A 17,100-nucleotide genomic window follows, 5' to 3' on the forward strand; every position below is an offset into this window, starting at 1 on the left:
GAAAACCCCAGTAAGCTCTTACTGGTTCGTGACTCATGCCGTGTGAATGCAGATTTCTGACTCATGTCAGCCGGTGTCGAAGCAGCCTTTGAAGTTTCTAGCGCTTCGCAGATGCATAAGGAGCTTCAGATAGAACATGCGGGGCAGACCAAGTGTCTGGGTGAGTCCACGTGCGTAGTCGAGGTCTCCGAGGTCCTAGCATCCGGGATGGTAAAAGAAAACACGTACATTTCTTCTGACACCTCTGCGGTTGGCAGACAGCTGACCCGAATAATTTCCAAAGACGTTCCCTCTGTCCCACCTGGAAACCTGACTGCGGAGGAGACCGTCAGTACATTAGAGACAAGGTGAGCTCACTCCCATGAGTCAGCGTCGCCGTGCTCCAGGAAAAGACAGGTGACGCAACAGATGAGGGCATCATCTGGCCTCTTTTTTCTTTTTTTATTGAAGGAGAATCGCCTTACAAGTTTGTGTTGGTTTCTGCCATACAGCCACAGGTCAGTCCCAGGTATACATATACCCCTCCCTCCTTAACCACCTGCCATCCCGACCCACCCCTCTACGTTGCCACAGAGCACCAGGCTGAGTTCCCTGCCTCGTACCGCAAAGTCTCACTGGCTGGCTGTTTTACGTGGAGTTCCCTGGTGGCTCAGATGGGCAAGAATCCGCTGTATGTTTCAGTGTTACTGAAGAAGGAAACAGACAGAACAGGCTCTGTCTTGATAGCAGGACTCCTGCTTTCTTGGACTGGCCTGTGGGCTTTGAGCTCCATGCCCAGTATCTATGGGAACGACATACCAACGGGAAAACCAGACCCTGCTGGAGGGAAAAACCCCACAAGTCATACCTAGACTCTCTGGCACCTAAAAGAATACCCTAATTATCTGTGTAATCGAATGGAATCATACATTCTATTCTGCTTTTTGGGGTATGACCACAGGCCTCTTGATAATTGTCCACTGTTAACTACCTATGCCTAAGGAGATCCAACCAGTCCATTCTAAAGGAGATCAGTCCTAGGTGTTCATTGGAAGGACTGATGCTAAAGCTGAAACTGCAATACTTTGGCCACCTCATGAGACGAGCTGACTCACTGGAAAAGATTCTGATGTTGGGAAGGATTGGGGGCAGGAAGAGAAGGAGATGACAGAGAATGAGATGGCTGGATGGCATCACCGACTCTGTGGACATGAGTCTGAGTGAACTCCGGGAGTTGGTGATGGACAGGGAGGCCTGGCGTGCTGTGATTCATGGGGTGGCAAAGAGTCGGACACGACTGAGCGACTGAACTGAACTGAAGGCATACGAATCGTATGTATCTTTCTTTTCCTTTGTTCAGGGAGTTTGGGGAGGTGGTTTTGGACACGTCCACTTAGGCTATATAAGATTTTCACAAAACCTGGCCGGGGTCCTTGGAAAAGAGGAGACTCTGCCTTGGGCCCGCCGGTGTAATCAACTGCACGCCACTGTCTGCATTGTCCTTTTGAGTGAGTTTGTTTCCCAGAATGTGTGGCTGCCACACTACCTCATACCACAGATTCTCACTGGCTGTCTGTTTTACGTGGGGTTCCCTGGTGGCTCAGATGTTCAAGAATCCGCTGTATGTTTCAGTGTGACTCTTTTAGTTTATCTCTCTGTCTCTGGATCTGTTATTTTTTAAGTTGTTCTTGATGTGTTTTTGGAGCACGTGGCCCTGTTTTTGGAGAGTAATAACTGTCATAGCAACCAGCTTCATTGGGCCTGACAGCCTTGTCCACTACCCTTCTTAAAAGGAATTGGGAAGAGAGGTCACATGGCTTTGGGACCGTGGTTGTCAGTGGCCGTGCTAGTGGCCGGTTGGTGTCCATGCAGACAGAATGGCCCCTGTGGCAGCCAGGGCCGTGGAAGCATGACCAGTCAAGCAGCCTGAACCCCGACTCTGCCCTTTCCTGCTCGGGGGGACGGGCGTGAAAGGTTGCTGCTGAACCACGGAAGACACTGTGATCCCTGGCCTCCGGAGGAGAAAAATTCAATTCAGAGGTGAGGCTTGATCGCTCAGAGCTTTTGTGTCATTAAGTTTTATTAAAGCGTGAGAGAGAGAGAGAGAGAGAAAGCTTCTGATGTAGATACCAGAAGCAGGCAGAGAGAGTTCCCCACTGCTGGTCTTTAGCCGGATGTTATATAGCTACAGAAAAGTGAAAGGGAAGTCAGTTGTGTCACACTCTTTGCAACCCCATGGACTGTAGCCTACGAGGCTCCCCCATCCATGGAATTTTCCAGGCTCGAGTACTGGAGTGGGTTGCCATTTCCTTCTCCGGGGAATCTTCCTGACCCAGGGATTGAACCTGGGTCTCCGCCACTGCAAGCAGATGCTTTTACCATCTAAGCCACCAGGTGGCATGTCCCTGAAAGGTCCCTATAGGCAGGTCCCTAGAGCTACTCAGTTCAGTTCAGTCGCTCAGTCGTGTCCGACTCTTCGCGACCCCATGAACCACAGCACGCCAGGCCTGCCTGTCCATCACCAACTCCCGGAGTTCACTCAGACTCATGTCCACAGAGTCGGTGATGCCATCCAGCCATCCCATTCACTGTCGTCCCCTTCTCCTCCCGCCCCCAATCCCTCCCAGCATCAGACTCTTTTCCAGTGAGTCAACTCGTCGCATGAGGTGGCCAAAGTATTGCAGTTTCAGCTTTAGCATCAGTCCTTCCAATGAACACCCAGGACTGATCTCCTTTATCCTTTAGAATGGACTGGTTGGATCTCCTTGCAGTCCAAGGGACTCTCAAGAGTCTTCTCCAGCACCACAGTTCAAAAGGATCAATTCTTCGGTGATCAGCTTTCTTCACAGTCCAACTCTCACATCCATACATGACCACGGGAAAAACCATAGCCTTGATTAGACGGACCTTGGTTGGCAAAGTATTGTCTCTGCTTTTTAACATGCTGTCTAGGTTGGTCATAACTTTCAAGGAGTAAGCGTCTTTTAATTTCATAGCTGCAGTCAGCATCCGCAGTGATTTTAGAGCCCAAAATAATGAAGTTTGACACTGTTTCCACTGTGTCCCCATCTGTTTGCAGGAGAGCTATTCCATGAAGCCAGATTCTACATATAGAAACTGTGAGTGAGTGTAGTGGATACAACTCTGCAAAACTCGACAAAGAAAAGCTTTGAGTGCCCGCTTACAGCCCCAGTGTTTAAAATGCAACAGTTCAAAGTGCAGACCCTGATTGGTCAGTGAGACCAGATACCACTGATCTCTTTACTGCCTGAGGAAATAACAAAGTCAGTCATTTTCTTTTTTTTTTTTTGCCTCCCATTTTCCAGTGCTATCTGGGAACTATAGATTGAAAGTTACTGATACACTCAACTAAACAGATAGTTTCTCGCAGTTACTAAATTCGATTTTCTTTATAGAAGTCCCGTGCAGACACATGCAGGGACAATTGCATGCAATTTGATGTTATAATAATTAGGCAAGACAAGTTGAAAGAAGCCAATGGTTCTTTGTGTCTCTAATATCCAAGGGCATTTTCCCCTAGTTAAACAGAAGGAGATGTGTGGGCTTATAACTTTCATGTTTTATTTCTGAAAGAGGTGAAAACCTGAAGAGTTATCCTTAAAGCCTGTAATGAGTTTTGTATCAGTGAGTATCAGTGTTATCTGTTTTGTGGTCTTTTGCACCATGAAATTCCTGCAAAACATTGCCATCATTCCTTGTTCTTATTGCCCCTATCTAGGAATTTTCTTCCTAGATTGGGGGAAAAAAGAAAAATATTTCCCCCAAGTCCTTTTTTAAGGACAGCAAACACTCATGCTTCTTAAATGGAAACCATGCTCTTCACAAGGGTGTTTTCTTGGAGCAGCAAATTTTGATTAGACACTGAGGTCATCTCGACCAATCATTTAGCACAGGTTCACTGCGGAAATTACAATCATCACCTCGCAAGGCAGTGAGAGGACAGGATAGCGTCTCTTAATAAGCCAATAAAGAGATAACACGCTCCTATACTAGATGATCGTTCCAGGCAAGGGGGTGACGAAAGGAATGGCTGAGGTGTACCTTTCTACAAGTTGATTCTCTGAAGAGTTGTCCTGGTGAACCGAGAGTCACGTGTTGGCGCCGGTGATGGGGGCGCATTGACAACAGCTTGTTGCTGGAAACCCTTCCCCGGGGAGTGAAGGTTCCAGTGTTTTTGTGGGGGACGTTATCTCCTTTCTGAGTCTGTGTGTGCCAAGTTGCTTCAGTCGTGTCTGATTCTGAAACCCTGTTGACTGTAGCCCGCCAGGCTCCTCTGTCCATGGGATTCTCCAGGCAAGAACACTGGAGTGCGTTGCCATTTCTTCCTCTAGGGGATCTTCCTGACCTGGGGATCGAACCTGCATCTCTTACGTCTCTTGCATCGAGGCGGGCTCTTCAGCACTGATACCACCTGGGAAGCGTGGTTTTCCACCCACTGCTGGCAAAGTGGCACCTTGCCCAGTGTGGAGCTAAATGGTCCAGGGTTTCCAGAGGCCATTTAGATGAACATAGAGGCACCTTGCCCAGACGGAACACTCTGGGGACAGTTCTCTCAACCCCTGGGGGTGTGTGTGCAGTCTCAGGGGCCCCTGCCAGACCTGCTCGCACCTCACACATTCCTCTGCCTTAACTGTGGGTGTGCATGACGACGTCCCTGCCACAGTTGCACTTGTCTGTCAAAACAGCTGTGCACGTAAACACAACTTTGCTGCCGCCACGTACAAGTGGGCTGGAAATCATATCAGACCGATCCACAGCAAAGGGGTTGATTCAGCATGCTGAGGGAGCGGTATTCTGATCAGGAACCTCTGCTTTCAGGTGAGTGAAACCCGGCTCCAGCGACCTGCAGAAAGACGCGGCTTTGACTTCTGTCTTGTTGAGAGGCACAGGTCCATCGGAAGCTCCAATGACACCCCTAAGATAAGCGTTCCTCTCTGCTCTGGATGTGTGCCTGTTGGCCTGATGCGTTCATGCCCGTTTTGCGCAGACTGCTTATTCGTGGGCACCTCCCCTCACAGCGTTGAGTGGTTCCACGTGAACCATCACCACTTCCTTGGTCTCTCTGCTCAATCATTCCTGTACCTCATTAAGCAGACTCTGCGTGTAATTCATCCACCTTGAACACGGACATGGCCTCTACTTGGCTCGCTGTTGTGTTGCAACCTTTTTATTAGAAAGAAACAAATTTAAAAATTAGGATGGTGCATATGCATAGTGATTAAATGCTTAACATTCTGCACATGTTGCTGCTGCGGCTGCTAAGTCGCTTCAGTCGTGTCTGACTCTGTGCGACCCCAGAGACGGCAGCCCACCAGGCTCCCCCGTCCCTGGGATTCTCCAGGCAAGAACACTGGAGTGGGTCGCCATTTCCTTCTCCAATGCGGAAAAGTGAAAGCGAAGTCACTCAGTAGTGTCTGACTCGTAGCGACCCCATGGACTGCAGCCCACCAGGCTCCTCCGTCCATGGGATTCTCCAGTCAAGAGTACTGGAGTGGGCTGCCATTGCCTTCTCCGTTCTGCCCATCTTGGAGTAGATCTAAAAGCTAAACTGAATATCTGCCTGCCACTCATCTTGGCAAAAGCAGAGGTGGTGTCTGATGATTTTGTCCTGTATGCACAGAGGACATGTAGTTGCTACGTTTGTTTAATAAAAACTATGTTTCCTGTATGACAGAGGAAAGAAAGCCCTCCTCATTTCTCATCCCTAAAAAAGAGAGTCAATCAAGTTGTTTATTTCTGATTAGGCTCAGAATAAGGTGAAAAGTTTTCAAGGTGTCCAGAACGGTGTTTCAGTACATTCAGCAAATTATCAAGCCACATTAGTTCATTTTGGACTCCTCTGAAATTTAAGGCGTGTTAACTTACCCTGTAAGGTTTATTTCAGTTGTAATCTTAGTTTTGAAACGAAGAAGTTCATCGTGTGTCTTGAAACGGTTGTCATTAATTTCACCTTGTCTGTGAGTCAGAAAATTATGAATGCGTTTTCCTGTACGTTTTCCCCATTTCTCATTTAGATGAGTCAGTGATGAAACACTGAATTTATGTAGTTTGACTGTTAATGCCTATTAAAAAACCACTCCAAGATGCTCAGAGAATGCAGAATTAGTGCTGGCATGTGTGATTGCTCCTGCAGAGGTATTCTGTATTCATCCTTAATGCAGCATGCCCAGGCATAACTGTGTCTTATCGCTGGACTGTGTTATCAGGCTCCTGTCAGCGATGGGTTCTTGAATTCAGTCCCTTGAACTGGATCGCACAGAGCTGCTTTCCTGAGCTCGCTGCAGAGCGTCCACGCTGGTGGGTATAAAGGGCATCCGGGCAAGGTCTGTGGATCTTCCGCGTTCCTAGCTGTTTCAGATGCCCTGTCGGGCCCATTCGTTACTCATCCTCCAAGTCATGCTCTCTTTGTTCTCTCCGTGTTGGAGAATTTAGCAATCTTGCTACTGTCCTACCGGACCTGTGCCCAGGAAGCCCCAGTAGGAATGGTAACCAGAAGCTAGCTTGAGCGTTAGCAGTAGTCTCGGTTCCTCAGTGAACCCCAAGACTTCGGCACGGCAAGAGGAGCCGTGCCGCGGAGACCAGGTCCCCGAGACGATGCTCAGGTATGAACTGCGGTCTCCCTCCACCCTTCCTCCGGCGGCGGGGGGGGCTGGTGGTCCTTCCCTGCGTGCCGGAAACAGCACAAGTATCACCTGTCTTGCATCTTAGTTTGTGCCTGACACTGCCTCGGAGCTGATTCTGACCGCTGGGTCCCGGAGTGCAAATGATTCCCCCAAGTCGGGGTGGCGGAGAAGGCAATGGCACCCCACTCCAGTGTTCTTGCCTGGAGAATCCCAGGGACAGGGGAGCCTGGTGGACTGCCGTCGGTGGGGTCGCACAGAGTCGGGCACGACTGAAGTGACTTAGCAGCAGCAGCAGTCGGAGTGGGAGATTCTGAGAGGCGGGTGAACGTAGAATTGGGGGCAGTTGGGGGCAGTGAGCTTAGTTCCCTGAGACCTGAGGGCACGGTTGGAAGAAAAACGAGAGGCAACTGTGAGAAGCTCCACCTGTGTCTCCGTGGTCCACGGAGTGAAGATTCCTATGGTAGAAAGAATCGGAGTCTGGAGAACTGGTTTCCTTATTACCGAAGCACTGGAACCCAAAGCTGGTGTTGCATTCCGGGGAGAGTGACAGAGAGGAGGGCCACCATCCGAGCTGGAGAATTTCAGGCGCTTTGTTTTCTGTCTCAGCTCCGATGGACTGACCTGTTTGAGCGGACTTGGAGAAACGTGTCCACGGGTCAACTGAACAGGACGCCCGTGGTATCTGCAGCTTTCCCGTAGATGCCATCTTTCTCTTTGAACAAATGGCAAGCCACCTGACTCCAGATATGGAGTTAAAGATGTGCTCCTTTTTTTTTTTTAATAACTATTATTTAATCTTTTTCACAATCCCATGAAATAAGTCTCGTCATTATCCGCACTTTTAAACTGAAGAAACCGAGGCACAGAGAAATTGTCTATCAAAGTTTTGATAGACAGCTTTTCAGTTTGCTGAATGTATGCATGTATGTGTTTTTCTTTGAAACCAAATTAGATTAATACAGTTGATATTCTTTTTCCATACGCTTCACTATGTTCTGTTTACTCAACAAAATAGCATGAACATTTTCCCATATTATTAACTATTCTTCTGCCATATAATTTTAGTACATAATATTACATAAATGAAGAATACAGATATCTCAGTGTGAGCCACTCAGTTGTGTCCGACTCTTTGTGACCCCCGTAGACTATAGCCAGCCAGATTCCCCTGTCCATGGGATTCTTCAGGCAAGAATACTGGAGTGGGTTGCCATTTCCTTCTCTAGGAAGACCTGCTCCTTTTAACCAGTTTATTCTCCCCTGATTCATTCTCTTCTAGATACTTTTTGCACATAAACCTCAGCTAGTCTTAGCGAGCAGACAGGCATCCAGTTAGATCCGATTCATACACTGCCTACCTACTGTGTGGCTTGGTACGGGGCCCCGTGTTAACTAAGGTCAGGCCAGTGGAATAGAATGGTAACCATGTGAACAGTTTCTGCCGCCGGTTCTTGAGAAAGGAGGGCAGATCCCTTCCATTCTTCTTTCCTTCCCGTTGACAAATGGTGGTCCAGGTGACCTTAACTCACAGATATTAAGGCAAATGCACCAGGGGACCGGAACTCACAGGTGTGGAGTCACGTGTGGAGGATTGCAAAGTTCGCCTTCCAGCCCTTACCCACCCAGCCGTATCCCTGGGGTGTTCCAGGAGAGAGCCGCAAACGTCTAGCCTATCAAGTGTGTTTCGAGTCTCTGTGTGGCAGTAACTGAACTTGCTTCCCAAACAATGAGCGTATTGTCCTGTCTGTCCGCTCAGGTTCCCGTTTCCATGTTCGGTGAGGGATACTTGTTCAACCTCAGATGCTTGTGTCCTCTGGGCCCCTCGAAAGCCCCTGTTCTTTGGATCACTGGGTCCTCTCTGTGTCCCTACCCGCCTCACCGTGCCTGTCTGTCTCTGTACAGAATCGAGGTGATCGTCCGCAAAGGACCGGTCACACACGCCTGTAGGTGTGACCACATTTGATGGTGATGTTGATACTCTGAAGTTAAATACTTGAATCTTTTATGCTTAAAACTATTCCTCACAACTAAAAGATGATGAGTAATTTTGCAGTGGGGAAACCTGAAACGCTTGCTTAGCCCAGTGATCGAGGTCCGTATCAACGGGGTTATGTCTTATTGACAGCGTGTGACCTTGATATGATGTGGGTTTGAAGACCACTTGACCTCTGTGGTCTTTCTCCGAAATGCCTGTAACCCCAGTATAATCGTGAGAACAACACTGGGGCAAACAAAATTGAAAGATATTCTACAAAATAACCTGCCTAGCATCCTTCAAAGCTGTCAAGGTCATCAAAACCAGGGAAAGTCTGAGAAACCGTCAGAGCCTCAAGGAGACCAAGAAGCTGTGACTCCTAAAAAGTTTATGTGATACCCCGGTTAGGATCCTGGTGCAAAGCATGGACCTTTAGGGGAAAGCTAAGGAAAGACAAATAAAGTACAGACACCAGTGAGGCATAGTGGGTCAGTATCAGTTCATTAGTTATGACGAAGTACCAGGTAAATGGAAGACTTTAAAATGGGAGGAGACTCTCTAACATTCTTGCAGCTTTCCTGTAAATCTAAAGCTACGCTATAACAAGAGGTTTCAGTTCAGTTCAGTTGCTCAGTTGTGTCCGACTCTTTGCGACCCCAGGCCTCCCTGTCCATCACCAACTCCTGGAGTCCACCCAAATCCATGTCCATTGAGTCAGTGATGCCATCCAACCATCTCATCCTCTGTCGTCCCCTTCTCCTCCTGCCTTCAATCTTTCCCAAAATCAGGGTCTTTTCAAATGAGTCAGCTCTTTGCATCAGGTGGCCAAAGGATTGGAGTTTCAGCTTCAACATCAGTCCTTCCAGTGAATACCCAGGACTGATCTCCGTTAGGATGGACTGGTTGTATCTCCTTGCAGTCCAAGGGACTCTCAAGAGTCTTCTCCAACACCTCAGTTCAAAAGCATCAATTCTTCCGGCTCTCAGCTTTCTTTATGGTCCAGCTCTCACATCCACACGTGACCACTGGAAAAACCATAGCTGGCTTGATTGGGCACTAACTTGTGTTTCCTCTCTATGCATGTGTGCTCAGTCATGTCTGACTCTTTGCGACCCCATGGACGGCAGCCTGCCAGGCTCCTCTGTCAATCGGATTTTCCAGGCAAGAATAGGGGAGTGGGTTGCCATGCCCTCCTCCAGGAGATCTCTCCCGACCCAGGGATAAAACCCACGTCTCCTGCATCGCAGGCAGATTTATTTACCACCTAAGTCACCTAAGAAGCCCCGATAAAGTCAAGTCCATCGAGTCGGTGATCTGTGACCCCACGGACTGCAGCACTCTAGGCCTCCCTGTCCATCACCCACTCCGGAGCTCGCTCAAACTCCTGTCCATCTTGTCGGTGATCTGTGACCCCACAAACTGCAGCACGCCAGGCCTCCCTGTCTATCACCCACTCCCAGAGCTTGCTCAGACTCATGTCTGTTGGGTTGGTGATGGCATCCAACCATCTCATCCTCTGTCGTCCCCTCCTCCTCCCGCCTTCCATCTTTTCCCAGCAGACCGAAGCAAAGACGGGGGCTGTGTGGAGTGGGTGGTTTGGGGACATCCAGACGGCAGAGTCCCAGTGGCTTCTCAGTTCCTAAAGGGACATGTTCATAAAGGCAGGAAGGTGGAAAAAGGAGCAAAGCTCTGGGTGTCACAGACAGGACCACAGACAGATGAACCAGGGTGGAAGGGGCAGGGTCAGCGGACAGTGGCCGGTACGCAGAGAGGTCCCCTAATACCATCGAGCAACTGACGCTGTAATCAGCACAGCGTTCACAGATCTTCACAAGAGTTAAAGAGAAATGAAATTTACTTAATATGACACCATAGTAAGTCCTGGAGAAGGAAAGGGTAACCCACTCCAGTATTCTTGCCTGGAGAATCCCATGGACAGAGGAGCCTGGTGGGCTACAGTCCATGGGTTTGCAAAGAGTCAGACACGGCTCAGTGACTACCAGTCACTCACTCCGTACTAAGTTCATTCCTTTTTCTGACTTGGTTTGGTTCCAGGTTGCCCATCACAGTAATATATAAATGTATGTATTCCTCTTAAGCGATAACATCCAGGCTTTGAATGGGTTTCCCTGGTGGCTCAATACATGGTATTACATTTGCTTTTGCTGATGGGTCCTGTGAACAGTCAGCTGTGGGTTTCTGAAGGTCAGTGGACTGCATGTGAAGGTCGCTGTTCTCATCATCTGTTGGGTGCTGGATTACAGCCTCGAACCGTGTCATGATTCGGAGGGGTCTTCCTGTTCTCTCTCATCCGTGCTGGGTTCTCTGTTGTGAAAGAGGCCAAACCATCAGGAAAAAGGTCATGTTTTATAGGGGCCAGAGGTAGTTGCCAAAGCAAGACGATTGTAATCGAATTGTGATTCTTTCTCTCGTAACTTGAGCAGTCCCGTTCTGCACGCAGAAGAAGATAAAATCTGAAACCTTCCTCAAGCACTGGCTGGCTTCAAGGATCACATGTCCCATGACATTTTTAACCTTTAATTGCGTCCTCAATTGTTACTTCTAGCTAACTGGGAACTTGACCTCAGAACTACCGTTGTTTTCCTTTTCATCATTTTAAAATGACTAACCAAATGTGACTTTCTTTTAAGGGCTATCTGTGTCAAGAATTTTGAAGGTGACTAATCTCAGCGGCTCTGGAATTAAAAGTGAGCTTGGATTTTTGACTGGATGTGACCTTCATCAAGAGACCTCTTATATTGTCCCGGATTGCAAAACTAGTACACAATAGGATTGATTCAAGATTGTGTCTTTAAAAGCCTAGCTCCTTACTGCAAATGTAAGATTCTGGATCACACTGGCATTGAATATTCTTTTCCGTACAAAGGAATATAATCACAGAAAACAAAATCACCACTTGATTGCCAGAGAGGTTTTTTTTTTTTTTTTTCCTTTTCCTCAAGGTCATTTTACCCTTGTTGAACTCTGTTGAAACTGAGCAGATGGCACCTAGATTTTGCTGGGAGCTCTGACCTTGAACATGGACAGCAAGTTGCTCTGTCTTGTTTCTCTGTGGCTGGAGAATGGTAGTGAAGACCCCAAGTAGCTGGGAAATCCTGTGTCTGCCCAGGGCTTACAGGCAAGGCAAGTGACAAGTTGAGCTCTGGTTCTTTTTTCTGTCGTGCGAGTCTAGAATTCCTGTACAAACACCGCGTGACCTGGAGAGCTCAGTAAAATTGCTCAAGAAATGCAGGCTCTCTGTCACCTGCTACTACTGTTCACTTTGGGTCTGTTCCAGGACCAGCCGTTTAACCCCTGTGATGACCTGAGCCCCTCATCAGTCCAGTGAGGGAGGCTGGGCAGTGAGCACGCACATGCTTCTGAGCTATCAATGAGAACAGTTCACGGTGGACGACGCTCAGATGGAAGGTGCGGTGTAACAGTGGCTGCTTCAAGCAGCGTATCATCACAGCCCTTTAACGGTGTCATCACTTAAGCAGAAGCTAAGGTGGATACTGTTCTGTCTTCACTAGGGGATCTTTTTTTTTTTCTCTTTTAAGTGGCACTGGGTCCTTTTGTTTGCAAGAACTTGACTGAGGTATAATTGGCAGAGAATAAACTGCACACCATAGGGACAGTCGCTCAGTCGTATCCGACTCTCTGCGACCCCATGGACTATACAACCCATGGGATTCTCCAGGCCAGAATACTAGAGTGGGTAGCCTTTCCCTCCTCCAGGGAATCTTCCCAACCCAGGGATCGAACCCAGGTCTCCTGCACTGGGGGCAGATTCTCTACCACAGCTGAGCCACCAGGGAAGCCCTAAACTGCACATGTTAAGAGTATGTAACATGAAACATTTTGAGACATGATACGCCTTTCGAACCTTCACCTCAGTCAAAGCAATGAACATTCCTATAACTTTCAAAGGTTTCTTTAAGGCCCTTATACAGTAACTCATCTCTCCTCCTCCTTGCTCCATGGGTTTTACATAAGATCATGCAGTGTGTAATCTTTTGTCTAGTTTCTCCCTTTCAGCATTTTCTTTTTTGAGATGCACCCATTTCACTGTGTGTATGAACACTTCATTCCTTTTTAATTACTATTTATTACTGTTTATTACTCTTCGTTACTCACAAGCTGTTTCTTACTCTGTGTTACTATTTGTTAACTATTTATTGCTATGGGTTGCTGTTTATTACTGTTAATTGCTATTTATTACTCTGTCACTCTGTTTCTATTTGCAACTGTTTCTTCATTACTGTTGATCAATGCTTGTTACTGTTTATTACTATTAATTGCTGTTTGTTACTATCTATTAGTATGTATTACTATTGTAAATTCCTGTTTATTAATGTGTAGTATTCTGTTGTATCAGAGAAGGCGATGGCACCCCACTCCCATACTCTTGCCTGGAAAATCCCTTGGATGGAGGAGCCTGGTGTGCTGCAGTCCATGGGGTCGCTGTGTCAGACACGACTGAGCGACTTCGCTTTCACTTTTCACTTTCATGCATTGGAGAAGGAAATGACAACCCACTTCAGTCCTCTTGCCTGGAGAATCCCAGGGACGTTGTAGCCTGGGTGGCTACCGCCTATGGGGTCGCACAGAGTCGGACACGACTGAGGCAACTTAGCAGCAGCAGTAGCATTCTGCTGTATGGATGTAAGACTGTATCTTTTATCTGTTCACTTGTTGTTGGACCTCACTAGGGGCTTTCAAAGGGCTTCCCGCGCAGCTCAGCTGGTAAAGAAGCCGCCTGCCATGACGCTGGTTTGATTCCTGGCTCGTGAAAATCCCCTGGAGAAGGGGCAGGCTACCCACTCCAGTGTTCTTGGCCTTCCCTTGTGGCTCAGCTGGTAAAGAATCACACATGGTGTGACAATCTCTAGGTCCATCTGTGGTGCTGTAGCTGACATTATTTCTGTCTTTCTGATGGCTGAGTCATATCCCAATGAATCAACACCCCTGGTGGTTCAGACAGTAAAGAATCTGCCTTCAATGCAGGAGACATGGGTTCGATCTCTGGGTTGGGAAGATCCCCTGGAGAAGGGAATGGCTATCTGCTCCAGTATTCTTGCCTGGAGAATCCCTTGGACAGAGGAGCCTGGCGGACTGCTGTCCATGAGGTTGTACAGAGTCAGAGATGGCTGACTAAACAGCGACGAAGACCACTATCTCAGACCATAGACAAAAATGGACTCAAAGTGATTCTAAGACTTAAATGTAAAACCGGAAGCTATGAAGCTCCTCATAGAAAACAGGGACAGTATGCTCTTTGACATCAATCTCAGCAGTACCTTTTTGAATCTGTCTCTTCAGGCAGGGGAAACAAAAGCAAAAATAAACCAAGGAGGCGAGGTCAGGCTGAAACGCTTTTTCAGCTCTTCCTTTGGCAGCACATATACAAGACTGGAGTGATACAGGGAAGATGAGCCTGGACCCCGGGCAAGATGGCATGGAAATCTGTGAAGCATTCCATATTTTAAAAGATTAAAAAAAAATTAAGAAACGTTTTTTGCACAGTTAAGCAAACCATCAACAAAACAAAAAGGCAGCCTACTGAATGGGAGAAGATATTTGCAAGTGTTACGCTTGAAAGGGTTAACATTTGTGTGTGTGTAGACAGAGAAGGGAGGGAGGAGAGGAAACTCATACAACTCAATATTAAAAAAATAAAACAGTCCGGTGAATAAATGGGCCGAAGGTATGAATACCACATGCCAGTGGTCGGTAGGCACACGTCAAGGGGTTGGACATGACTAATTATCAGGAAAATGCAAGTCAAAATCCCAATGAGGTATCATCTCACACCACTCAGAATGGCCAAAAAGAAAAGTGTTGCTGAGGATGTGGAGAAAAGATACCCCTCTGGCACTGTTGGTAGGAGTGTTAATTGGCAAAGCTGCTGTGGAAAGCAGTTTGGAAGGTCCTCAGAAACATTAAAAGAAGTACTGTATGATCTCGATTTTCACTCATGGGTTTTCATCTACAGAAAGTGAAAGCACTACTTTCAGAAATTACATGCACCCCAGTGTTCTTAGCAACGCTAGTTAACAGTAGCCTGTACATGGAGGCCACCTAAGTGTCCATCAGCAGATGAATGGATACGGAAGATGCGGTGGATATGTGCAATGGAATATTACTCGGCCGTCAAAAAGAATGAAATGTTCACATCTGAAACAACATGGGTGGACTTGGAAGGTGTTATGCTTAGCGAGATAAATGAGAGAAAAATTACTAGTGTATTTTTTTTCGCTTACATGTGGAATGTAAAAGACAGAACAAGTGAACAGTGCAACAAAACAGAAATAGACTCACAGATACAGAGAGCTCTCGAATAGTTGCCAGAAACGAAGGGTTGGGAGGACGGGGAAACTAGGGGAACGGGAGTGAGAGGCACAACACGCCAGTTATAAAATAAGGGAGAGAATGTGTAGTGGAGGGAATATAGTCCATAATAGGATAATAACTTTGGTCCATAAATATCCCTTATTTCAAATAAAAACACTGTAATTTCAGGTGCTTACTTGGTGGCTCAGGATGGTAAAGAATCTGCCTGCAATGCAGGAGACCTGGGTTCCATGCCTGGGTCAGGAAGGTTCCCCTGGAGAAGGGAGTGGCAACCCACTCCAGTATTCTTGCCTGGAAAATTCCATGGTGGGCTACAGTCCCATGGTGGCTCACAAAGAGTCGGACACGAGTGAGCAACACCCACCCACCCACACACACAAACACACCTACACACACACCTACACACACACACACACACACACATTTCAGGGGCTTCAGGAACACGGTCCAAGTCCTGGATCAGTTTTGTGATAAGGTTGGAATCTGGAACTTTTCCTAAAGAACTACTACTAATAGACCTTCTTAGGCTTACATACGTAAACATCCGGGAGGAAAAATAGTAAATGAAACTGGCCAAGAAAAGAGCAAACGTAAAAATAAATTTACTCATCCAAAGGCCCCCTTTTTATCATGTAATGCTCTGTTCCATATACACATAAGCCTTGCTGCTTTTATGGCTTCACCATGGGAAATAGATGGGGAAACAGTGTCAGACTTTATCTTTTTGGGCTCCAGAATCACTGCGGATGCTGATTGCAGCCATGAAATTAAAAGACGCTTACTCCTTGAAAGGAAAGTTATCACCAACCGAGACAGCATATTAAAAAGCAGAGACATTACTTTGCCAACAAAGGTCCGTCTAGTCAAGGCTATGGTTTTTCCCGTGGTCATGTATGGATGTGAGAGTTGGACTGTGAAGAAAGCTGATCGCCGAAGAATCGATGCTTTTGAACTGTGGTGTTGGAGAAGACTCTTGAGAGTCCCTTTTACTGCAGGGAGATCCAACCAGTCCATCCTAAAGGAAATCAGTCTTGAATATTGATTGCAAGGACTGAGGCTGAAGCTGAAACTCCAATACTTTGGCCACCTCATGCGACGAGTTGACTCACTGGAAAAGACTCTGATGCTGGGAGAGATTGGGGACGGGAGGAGAAGGGGACGACAGAGAATGAGTTGGCTGGATGGCATCACCGACTCAGTGGACATGAGTTTGAGTGAACTCCGGGAGTTGGTGATGGACAGGGAGGCCTGGCGTGCTGTGATTCATGGGGTAGCGGAGAGTCGGACACGACCGAGCGACTGAACTGAAGTGAAGTGATTCATTTCACTTTCCTCTGAGGGCTTTTTTTTCCCCCAAAAAAATAAAAAGTGGGCCAGCACAGAATGAATTCTGATTATGAGTGAAGATTAGGGGGCTTTTTGCTAGGGGTGTATGTACTTGAGGCACACACTTATAGAGTTTCATTGATGAAGATACCATACAGGTATACATTTGCATTCGCGCTTTTTCAGATAAAAAGGATAATTTTTATGCATGCGTGTGAAAATACAGAATTGTTTACGAGTGTACTGCCTATGTCCAGATAATGAATTTCATTCTATGTATAGATGTCTATGTGAGTTGCTAGATGGATGATGGATGGCTGGATGAAGGACTAGTGAAGGGGGGACACAGAGCCATTCATGCAGCATCGAGAGTCTTTGGCCGCTGTGTGTCATGGTTTTCCCCGTAATGGTTGACCCACCACAAGTATATGAGGGAGCTCCTGTATTCCTGGTGCAGGAGTTGGCAGTGTGTGTGGCAAATTTGACTAAACCACACCACCATCCTTTTTCAGTTTGCTGTGCTGTCTTTAAAACACATTGTCAGTGTTATTTTTCTGCCTAAAACTAGCTGATGAAGATTAAACCTACAAATACTGTTTTTTTAATGTCTGAATATTTTAATGTCCCGAAATTACATAACTGTGTTGGTCATATTTAGGTTTTATTGTATCAAAGTAAAATCTGAACAATTTGTGCGGTGCTTTTATGCACGTGCTTGGGTATGTTTGTAATGAACTCTTTGCTCTACGGAATTTCTATAGTACAAAAACGAAGCAATTATTAGATATTGCCGTTCAGTTGCTCAGTCGTGTCCGACTCTTT

General features: G+C 47.0%; 1 long non-coding RNA gene and 1 other non-coding gene across 2 annotated transcripts in view; both read left to right on the forward strand.

Moving 5' to 3' along the window:
• The window catches only part of LOC148773056 (uncharacterized), a 102,201-nt gene extending 97,196 nt beyond the window's left edge, over positions 1 to 5,005 (forward strand). The window contains exon 3 of the long non-coding RNA XR_016036990.1: positions 4,819 to 5,005. This is a non-coding gene — a long non-coding RNA (uncharacterized LOC148773056). The remainder of the gene's footprint in view (positions 1 to 4,818) is intronic.
• An 8,976-nt stretch (positions 5,006 to 13,981) lies between these two features.
• LOC148773057 (U6 spliceosomal RNA) lies at positions 13,982 to 14,086 on the forward strand. Its single transcript, XR_016037020.1, has one exon. It is a non-coding gene; the product is annotated as a U6 spliceosomal RNA (small nuclear RNA).
• The last annotated feature ends 3,014 nt before the right edge of the window (positions 14,087 to 17,100 follow it).

Source organism: Moschus berezovskii, chromosome Y (genome assembly GCF_049115385.1).
Source record: "Moschus berezovskii isolate FMDL1 chromosome Y, NW_MosBer_1.0, whole genome shotgun sequence".
In the NCBI taxonomy this organism is placed as follows: Eukaryota; Metazoa; Chordata; class Mammalia; order Artiodactyla; family Moschidae; genus Moschus; species Moschus berezovskii.